The sequence below is a fragment of the Musca autumnalis genome, unplaced genomic scaffold (genome assembly GCF_047663935.1).
Source record: "Musca autumnalis isolate F117 unplaced genomic scaffold, ASM4766393v1 scaffold_3, whole genome shotgun sequence".
In the NCBI taxonomy this organism is placed as follows: Eukaryota; Metazoa; Arthropoda; class Insecta; order Diptera; family Muscidae; genus Musca; species Musca autumnalis.
Window position 1 is genome coordinate 114,359,364 of NW_027411866.1, and position 9,902 is coordinate 114,369,265.

Below are 9,902 nucleotides of genomic sequence, written 5' to 3' on the forward strand. Positions count from 1 at the left end.
AGATCTGAAACTATAGTATTCCCTGCCTTACCCCTTGGTAAACATCGCCAATTTTTTCCCACTAATAAATTAAAGTTGTTTTAATAAAATATTAAAACAACGACTATGGGATTAAGCCTGACTATTTTGAAAAACAAAATTGATGTGCGTCGGTTAATTAAATTTTAATTTTCTTAAGCTCAGGAAGAATTTTGCACATATCCGATATGAAAATATAATATTGCATCCACAAGTTCGTTATTAATCATCAATATGAAGAGGTATTTCTCAACCAGACAAGGTCTCGAACGGCCTTTGAGACGTCTTCAATCTCCCTTATTGAAAAAGTAAATTTTTATACCCTCCACCATAATATGGAGGGCATAATTAAATTTTTCATACTGTTTGTAACACATCGAAATATTCGTGTAAAGTGTATATATTCTTGATCAACATAAACGCCTAAGTCGAAATAGCCATGTCCGTGTGGCCGTCCGTCTGTTGAAATCGAGATACAGCTCGCAATTTTTAAGATAGAGTTTTATAATTTGGTATAGAAGTTTCTATTACTCCTAGTATGTGAAATTAGGTATTTACTCTTCGATGGGTGTATAAAACTTTCCACCTGAAATCTATTGCTATAGGTCCGTTTCTTCATATAGCCCCCATAGAGCGGTACCTGCCGATTTTCCGTATTTTAAAGGTTGTGGCCTCAATATCGCACCGAACTGGCAGAAATTTGGTGTTTGGTCTTCGTTGGGGATATAAAACACTCCATAAAACGATACCTTCCGATTTTCGGTGTTTTAAAGGTTGTGGCCTCAATATCCCACTGAAATGGCTTAAATTAAATATTTACTCTTCGTTGGAGGTATACAACTTTCCACTTGAAATCTATCGATATAGATCCATGCTTTCATATAGCACCCATATAGCGATACCTCCCGATTTTCGGTATTTTGATGGTTGTGGCCTCAATATTCCCCTTGAATGGCAGAAATTTTGTATTTAGTATTCATTGGAAGTATACAACATTGAACCTGAAATTTGCCGGTATAGTTCCACGTTTTCATATAGTCCCCATAGAACGGTACCCCCTTATTTTCGGTATTTTGTACGTTGTGGCTGTATAGGTTTTGGGTGTATAGGTCCACACCATCATATAACCCTCATAGAACGGTACCACCCGATTTTCGGCATTTTGAAGGATTTTGCCTCAATATCTGCAGAAATGACTAAAGTGATATGTAGTCTTCGTTGGGGGAATAAAACTTTAAACCTGAAATTTGTCGGTATAGGTCCACGTCTTCATGTAGTCCCCATAGAGCGGTACCCCCGGATTTTCGCTATTTTGAACGTTTTGGCCTCAATATTCCCCTGAAATGGCTGAAATTTGGTACTTAGTCTTTGTTGGGAGTATAAAACTCTCCAACTGAAATTGGTCGGTATAGGTTCACACCTTCATATTACCCTCATAGAACGGTGCCTCCCGATTTTCGGTATTTTGAAGGATTTTGCCTCGATATCTCCCGAAATGACTAAAATTTGATATGTAGTCTACGTCTTCATATAGTCCCCATAAAACTGTACCTTCCTATTTTCGGTATTTTGCAGGTTGTGGCCTCAATATCCCCCCTGAAATGGCTGAAATTTTGAAAACATTAAAACAGGTACAATGCATTCCTTGCAAAAAATCAGACAGCATACGTTCACGTTTTGCTAAAGGCATTATGTAAGGATACCATCCAATTTAAGATTTTAGTCACATTAACCTACCGAATTGGTTGTTAATTGCAATTTTGTGTTCCCTAGGGATATAAAACTTACTCGCAAAAGAGTATCCATATAAATTTTTTGTGAAACGCCTACCGTATATAGGGCCGTATATAGCTATATCGAAATCTGATCCGATTTTCAAAATTTATTTGTAGGATTTGTTTTTTAGCCACAACAATGAACTGGTAAAAATTGTCATCGATTGGACCATAAATGCGTAAATAAGTATGCAGCTTATCTTGTTTATTTATAGAACACTATACAACAAATAACATACGTTAGTTGTTGTTGTTGCAACAGTATTTTGATATATTTGTATGTTCGTTTTTCTGCTTAATCTGGCCCTGGGCCTATCCCCAGTTTTAGGAATGTGGCTGCTTTGATGGGATGTAACCACAAATCTACTGGTGTCAGTTGAGTAGTTTTAGCAGGACAGTTGAAAAGGTGGAGTGTGTCGTGTGGGCCTGTGCCGCATGTTTGGCAGATGTTTTGCACGGTGTCATCGATCCATGCCCTATAGGAATTATGGCTGGTGCAACATCCCGAGCGTAGTTGAGCCAAAACTACTCTGGTTTGTCGTGGCAGCTGATGGGGGATGTTCTCCGAGGACAGCATTTACGATTGTTGTTTATGGCATCAGCGACTGCATCTGCGTGAATGCGATTTAATCCTGCTTGATAGGCTTGTTGATCTAGGGCTCTTGCTTACGGAATCCATGCTGATGATAGGTAACTGGATAGCAATTTCTAACGCTAGGGAGGACTAAGACCTCAAGGGCCTTTGCAACGGACGACAAAAGCGAAATCGGCTTCTACGATTCACCTTTGCTGGCATCATTGCCTAGCTCCAGCGGTACTACCCTGCCCAATTTCCAGAATTCGGGAACAATGAGGGTGGCTAGTAACAGGTTGAGAAATTTAGTGAGATACTCCACTCCCGGCGCATCCAGCTGCTTCAATATTACCATGGAGATTCCATCAAGTGTGACGACCTTCCGGCCCAACGCTACTTTTTATTCCGGCTGTGCTCAGGGCTAATGGGGGGTGTTCTTACCGGAAGGATTCAGTCTAGGTCGACCAAGAAAAATTAAAATGTGTTTAGGTAGCATTATTATCAATGAAATGAATAAGATACAAGAAGATTCCGATGTCGTCCGTCTTCTCAACTCGATTTACCCTCCCAACCATGCCGTTTTTACCTAAACTATTCAATTTCATGGAAAATATGTCGGAATTAGTTTAAAAATTCATATTTATATTTAACTAGCTGAACCCGGTGCGCTTTGCTACCCCGACTAAGATTAAATATAATGGAATGCTATATTATATAAATTTTTTTTTAATATTTAACGTATAAATATAGGAGATATGAAGTCGTTATCTACCTATTAAGAGCTGTTATGGATCTACTATAGTAGTTTTGTATGTTTCAGGAGGTAACACTCCTCCTAAAGCCTTTTCGACTATAAGAATTCCTATGTAGGTTATACTCTCTTACCCTATTAATTTCTCTTTCTACAGATTGGATTTAGATCTACCTAAGTGAATTCAATTAAGAATACAACCAGGTTGAGGATAGTTGTAATTTATTTTATACATGGGATTATTTTTTCTAGAAGTCTCTCAAAGATATGAAGTCTCTCAAAGATATGATACTAATAGCTGTAGCCTTGGTCAATTCCTTCCCAACATAAGTACTTGTGTGAATAATAATGACTTCTACTGACTGCTAAGTCTTCAAAATTTCATTGAAATTGAACATACGTAACAAAAACATGAAATCGACCGAAAATTTATATGGGAGCTATATTCCTATATGAACCGATCTCGATATAATTTGTCAAATTTATTTTTAGACCAAATGCCATCTCACATTCCTAGTTTCATTGAAATTGAACATACATTGCGTGTTTTGTGCATAAAATACAGAAAATCAGCCGAAAATATATATGGGAGCTATATTCAAATCTGAACCGATTTTGATATAATTTGTCCCATTTATTTTTAGAACGTGACGGAACGCTTTCCAAATTTCAGTGAAATTGGACATATATAGCGAGTTTGGTGCATAAAATACAGGAAATCGGACGAAAATATATACAGGAGCTATATCCAAATCTGAACCGATTCGATATAATTTGGCACATTTATTTCTAGACCACGTTCTGTAACACATTCCAAATTTCAGCGAAATTGGACATACAGTATCGGCCAAAACTAAAGCACCCCCTCAGTAAATTTTTTTGAAAAGATAATTTTTTTATGAAAACTAAATTATAAATTTATTTTTTATTTTTCTTTTTATTTATTTATATCTTTATAATTGAAAAATACAAAAATAAGGAGATCAGAATTTAATAAACAAAAGTTAAAATTCAAAAAACATTTTAGGTCGCAAATATAAGCGGACAAAACTAAAGCACCCCCCCATTTGAGGTACAGCAAAAACTATTGAAATCAATATTTCGTTGCTTATCCTCTATTCTGGATGACACAATCACATCTTTTAGGCATAAAGGATACTAAATTATTAATTATTGCAGGCGAAATATTCGGTTTTCGGAAAATTTAGCTTAAATTCTCAAAATACTGAAAATCGGAAGTTACCGTTATATGGGGGCTACACCCAAACGTGAACCCAGGTCTACGATTTTTGGTGAATATGTTTTGTGACCACTAGGAACCCTAAGTACCAAATTACAGCTAATTTAGTAGGAAAATGTGGCTTAAATATTCGAAATACCGAAGATCGGAAGGTACCGCTATAAGGGGGCTATACCAAAACATTAGCCGATATTGTTCATATTCATCCAAAAATGATGCTACAGCATCCACTAGTCAAATACAATACGCTAACGTTTAAAAATTAGCAAAAGAACGAATTGCAGAAGAACGATAGACGCCGGCTTATTCAGTCGACGACCAGCAAAAAAAAAAACCTTTCATATCGACTAAAAATGAAGGAGCCAGACTGGCATTCGACAAGACCCATTTGAACTGTTTTCCGATGAATCTATGTTTAATTCAAAGTATTCAGATGGTAAAAGGCTTGGACCAAATGGGCAACCGTTAAATCCTAAATATTGCAAAGACGCTGTAAAACATGGAGGCGGAAGGTTATTGCTGGTCGTCGACTGAATAAGCCGGCGTCTACCGTTCTTTTGCAATTCGTTCTTTTGCTAATTTTTACACCTAAGGGATTTAGTATTTGACCAGAGAATGCTTTAGCATCATTTTTGAATGAATATGAACAATATCGGCTAATGTTTTGGTATAGCCCCCTTATAGCGGTACCTTCCGATCTTCGGTATTTCGGATATTTAAGCCACATTTTTCTACTAAATTAGCTGTAATTTGGTACTTAGGGTTCTTAGTGGTCACAAAACATATCCAATAAAAATGGTGGACCTGGGTCCACGTTTGGGTATAGCCTCCATATAACGGTACCTTCCGATTTTCAGTATTTTGAGGATTTAAGCTAAATTTTCTGAAAATCAATTATTTCGCCTGCAGTAATTAATAATTTAGTATCTTCTATACCAAAAAGATGTGATTGTGTCATTCAGAATAGAGGATACGCAACGAAATATTGATTTCAATAGTTTTTGTTGTACCTCAAATTGGGGGGTGCTTTAGTTTTGTCCGCTTATATTTGCGACCTAAAATATTTTTTGAAATTTAACTTTTGTTTATTAAATTCTGAATTCCTTATTTTTGTATTTTCCAATTATAAAGATATAAATAAATAAAAAGAAAAATAAAATATAAATTTATAATTTAGTTTTCATAAAAAAATTATCATTACAAAAAAATTACTGAGGGGGTGCTTTAGTTTTGGCCGATACTGTATATAGCGTGCTTGGTGCATAAAATACAGGAAATCGGCCGAAAATATATACAGGAGCTATATCCAAATCTGAACCGATTTCGATATAATTTGGCACATTTATTTCTAGACCAAGTTCTGTAACACATTCCAATTTTCAGCGAAATTGGACATATATAGATAGCTTGGCGCATAAAATACAGGAAATCGGCCGAAAATATATTCAGGTTCTATATCCAAATCTGAACCAATTTCGATATAATTTGGCACATTTATTTCTAGACCAAGTTCTGCAACACATTCCAAATTTCAGGGAAATTTGGACATATATAGCGCGCTTGGTGCATAAAATACAGGAAATCGGCCGAAAATATATATGGGAGCTATATTCATATCTGAACCGATCTCGATATAAATTAGCACATTTATTTCTAAAAAAAATTCCGTCAGACCCTCCAAATTTCAGCGAAATTGTACATATGTATATAGCGTGTTTGGTGCATCAAATGCGGAAAATCGGCCGAAAATATATATGGGAGCTACATCCAAATCTGAACCGATTTCGATATAATTTGGGACATGTATTTTTAGACCAAGTTCAGCCACACGTTCCAAATTTTATTGAAATTGGATATAAATAGCGTGTTTGGTGCCTCAAATACATGAAATCGGCTGAAAATATATATAGGAGCTATATGCAAATCTGAACCGATTTCGATATAAATTGGCACATATATTTCTAAGCCAATATCCATCATATATTCTAAATTTCAGCGAAATTGGAGATATATAGCGTGTTTGGTGCATAAAATAAGGAAATCGGCCGAAAATATATATGTATGGGAGCTATATCCAAATCTGAACCAATCTCGATATAATTTGGCACGTTTATTTCTAGAACAAATTCCGTCAGACATTCTAAATTTCAGCGAAATTGGAGATATACAGCGTGTTTGGTGCATAAAATAAGGAAATCGGCCGAAAATATATATGTATGGGAGCTATATCCAAATCTGAACCGATTTTGATATAATTTGGCACGTTTATTTCTAGAACAAATTCCGTCAGACATTCAAAATTTCAGCGAAATTGGACATATATATCGTGTTCGGTGCATAAAATAAAGAAGTCGGCCGAAAATATATGTGTATAGGAGCTATATCCAAATCTGAACCGATTTTGATATAATTTGGCACGTTTATTTCCAGACCAAGTTCCGTCACACATCCCAAATTTCATTGAAATTGGACATAAATAGCATGTTTGGTACATAAAATAAGGAAATCGGCCGAAAATATATGTATGTGGGAGCTATATCCAAATCTGAACCGATTTGAATATAATGTAGTAAGTTTATTTCTACATCAAATTCCGTAACACATACAAAATTTGGAGATTGTATCTTTAATAGTTTTAAAGATATTTGCATACAAAATCTAAATTTTTTGGAGGTACCTCCGGTTTTTATGTTTTATCTCCAGATCAACGCGAAATTTCAAAAAATGATATAGCCTATTTTCATTCCAGGCCATGTAGCAATGGACCCTAAACATTTCAGTAAGATCTGTTCAGCGGTTTTCGAGTCTATAAGGCACAAACAAACAAACGTACAAACAAATTTCAATTTTATATATCGTCACCATAAATGCCCGAAGACGTAACCGACATGCAAATCGGAATTCGTTTTTTGACGTAATCTGATACATAACGCTAAAATACATGATCTGGCAAAATTTCAAGCTTCTGCGTTCAAAAACAACGATCCTATTCAAGAAATGGCATTTCGGAAAATGGGATAATATTGCAGATTTTGTTCTAATGGAGGATCTCAAAACTAAGCACTTCAGCGGTTTTGGTTTCACTACTTATTCCCCTTCGTATATGATCGATAATATCCCATATATGCGCCTTTATAAGATTAATATTCCATAAAACAGTTTTTAATTTTATAACGTTTTTTGTTTCTCCTGTAAAGTTTTGGTTTTGTGGGTTACGTCTTCGGGCATTTATGGTGACGATATATAGATGCAACACATAAACCAACGAACGTATTATATAATATACAATATAATAATAGCAATAAATAGAATATAACGTATTTGAATAATATTAAGGTAAAACAAAGATTCCATATTCAATAAAAGCAATGACCATATGGTAATATTTTGGATGTTTTGATCTCTCAGCACATTTTATGTGATATAAAAAGAAATCAAAATATGTATTTCATTTAATACTCACTGTTTACAGCATCCACTCCAACAAGCGATTGTAGTCTGAATCCTTTAATTCTTGATGAAAATATTTTAAGCGGATAAAATGTGTTGAGATCGAAATATGATGACTGTGTGAGAAGTTATAAACGCTTAATCTAATTGCAGCTCTTCGAAAAATATGTTAGTTTTGATAGTTTGGTCCATAATAATAGCACAATGACTCCAATGGTTAAAAAAAAATTTAGAAAAATATTTGTCGAAAGATTTTAATCCCAATTCATTATTTGTAAACTTCTATTGCAATCTTCTAGGCAATTAATCCAAATTGAAAACTTCTACACAATTAAACCAAATTGAAAGCTTCTAGGCAATATCCTTTTTTTAATTTCAGTCAATATCCTTGTATATATTTCAGATATATTGCCTTTTTAGATTTTATCCTTCTCAAGATTATGGAGAAAATCACCTGTTAAATTCCGGTGTCAACTCCTTGACTCTGGGGTTGCCTCGACGAAGCTCAGCTGGGAAGTTTGATCTCACTTCGGGTATTCGATCAGCAGGTATATGGCGAGCGGCTGCAGCAGTGATGATGTCTTGGAACGTCCTTTCCCCTACTCGAACTTCAGAAGTATTGGGAAGATCTCTGATGCGTAGTCCCTCGCATGGACAAGTCCAGAGCAACCCCTTAGATGCCCCCACTCCAGACATCTATTTAATCTCACCGAAGGTTGGATATGGGTGAAAATGCGGATGTGACAAACCGAACAGAAATATATTGGTCCTGGGCTTTTCTCCGCCCCGGCACGGACCAAAAGAATCCGGAGCAGACATTCGGGGATATGATGCTCTCAACACGAAAATAAACGCTGTAAATACAAACATGTATACACTGTGGTAGTTTTATTCGCCATAGAATCACAGCGTGGTCGTATTCGGAACTGCGGTATGAATTTAGCTCCTTGAGCCGAAGAACACTCTTGGCTGTTAGTTTTTGCACTACAAGACGAATCATTACAGGCTAGAAAAGTCCTAGAGACATTGTCTTCTCGGGAGAAGAGCATTCTACTAAGACACAGTTCGGCAGCGCCACCCTTTACAAGGGTGCCAAGGTGATCTGCTGCGAAAACAAGGATCGCCTGAAATTCCCTAAATGAACATATCAGTCTTTGGGATATATGTGGCTCTCTTCACGAAGAAAAGCAAATCTGATTATTTCACTTTACAAAAGCTGTACGGTGTTATCTTAAAAACTCTTTTTCAGAGGCCATGTATGTATAAAGGCACCATTCTGGAAAAGAAAGTACGAAAGAGCTTTGGTCTAGTGGAAAGTGCTGAGCAAGATATTGTACCTACACCAATTTAAAACCATGGTTAGGTTAGGTTTATGGATGCGCAGCCACAATTCATCATAGCTGCTAAACTCGGAAACCTTCTGGTTCATTGTGTTTATTCTGGAAATATGTAGAAGATGGGATGCAGAAAGATGCACAGCAGGAGAGAAGATTTTATAGAGTAAGAAGATTGAGGCCAGAAAGAACGGGAAAAGGAAAGTAATTTTTGTTAGTATATGTAATATTCGGCCTCACATTAGAGTGAGAGAGTCATATTTGAGACTGTGTCGCATAATTTTCCCATAGCCATTTACAAGCTCTGGTAAAGTTGACAAGAATCACAGGATCTATTGAGGAGAGACCAGCGAAGTTATGGAGTTTGTAATCATCCAGTAGTCTCCGCCTCATGCCTGTAAGCATAGAGCAGCGACATAGCAGATGTTCTATCGTCTCTAAATCAGGGGGGTTACTCTCTATTGCGATGCGTAAGAAAAATGCGATGCGTAAAGAAATTAAATGCGTCTCTAATTCGTTTTCGTATGTCCTTTCGCAGCTATTTTTGTTCCTTTTTCCTTTCTGGCATCGCCGCAATCTGTAATACAAAAGCGTATGTCAAAATCGTGCGTTAATGCAAATTTCTTGCGTTAACAAAATACCAAACGCAAACGCATCGCAATACAGAGTAACCCCCCAGAGCCTGCAAAAGTCAAAGTCGACATTGGTTCCATCCCACTTGCAAGTTCTGGATCTAACGCGACAGTGGCCGGTGATCACT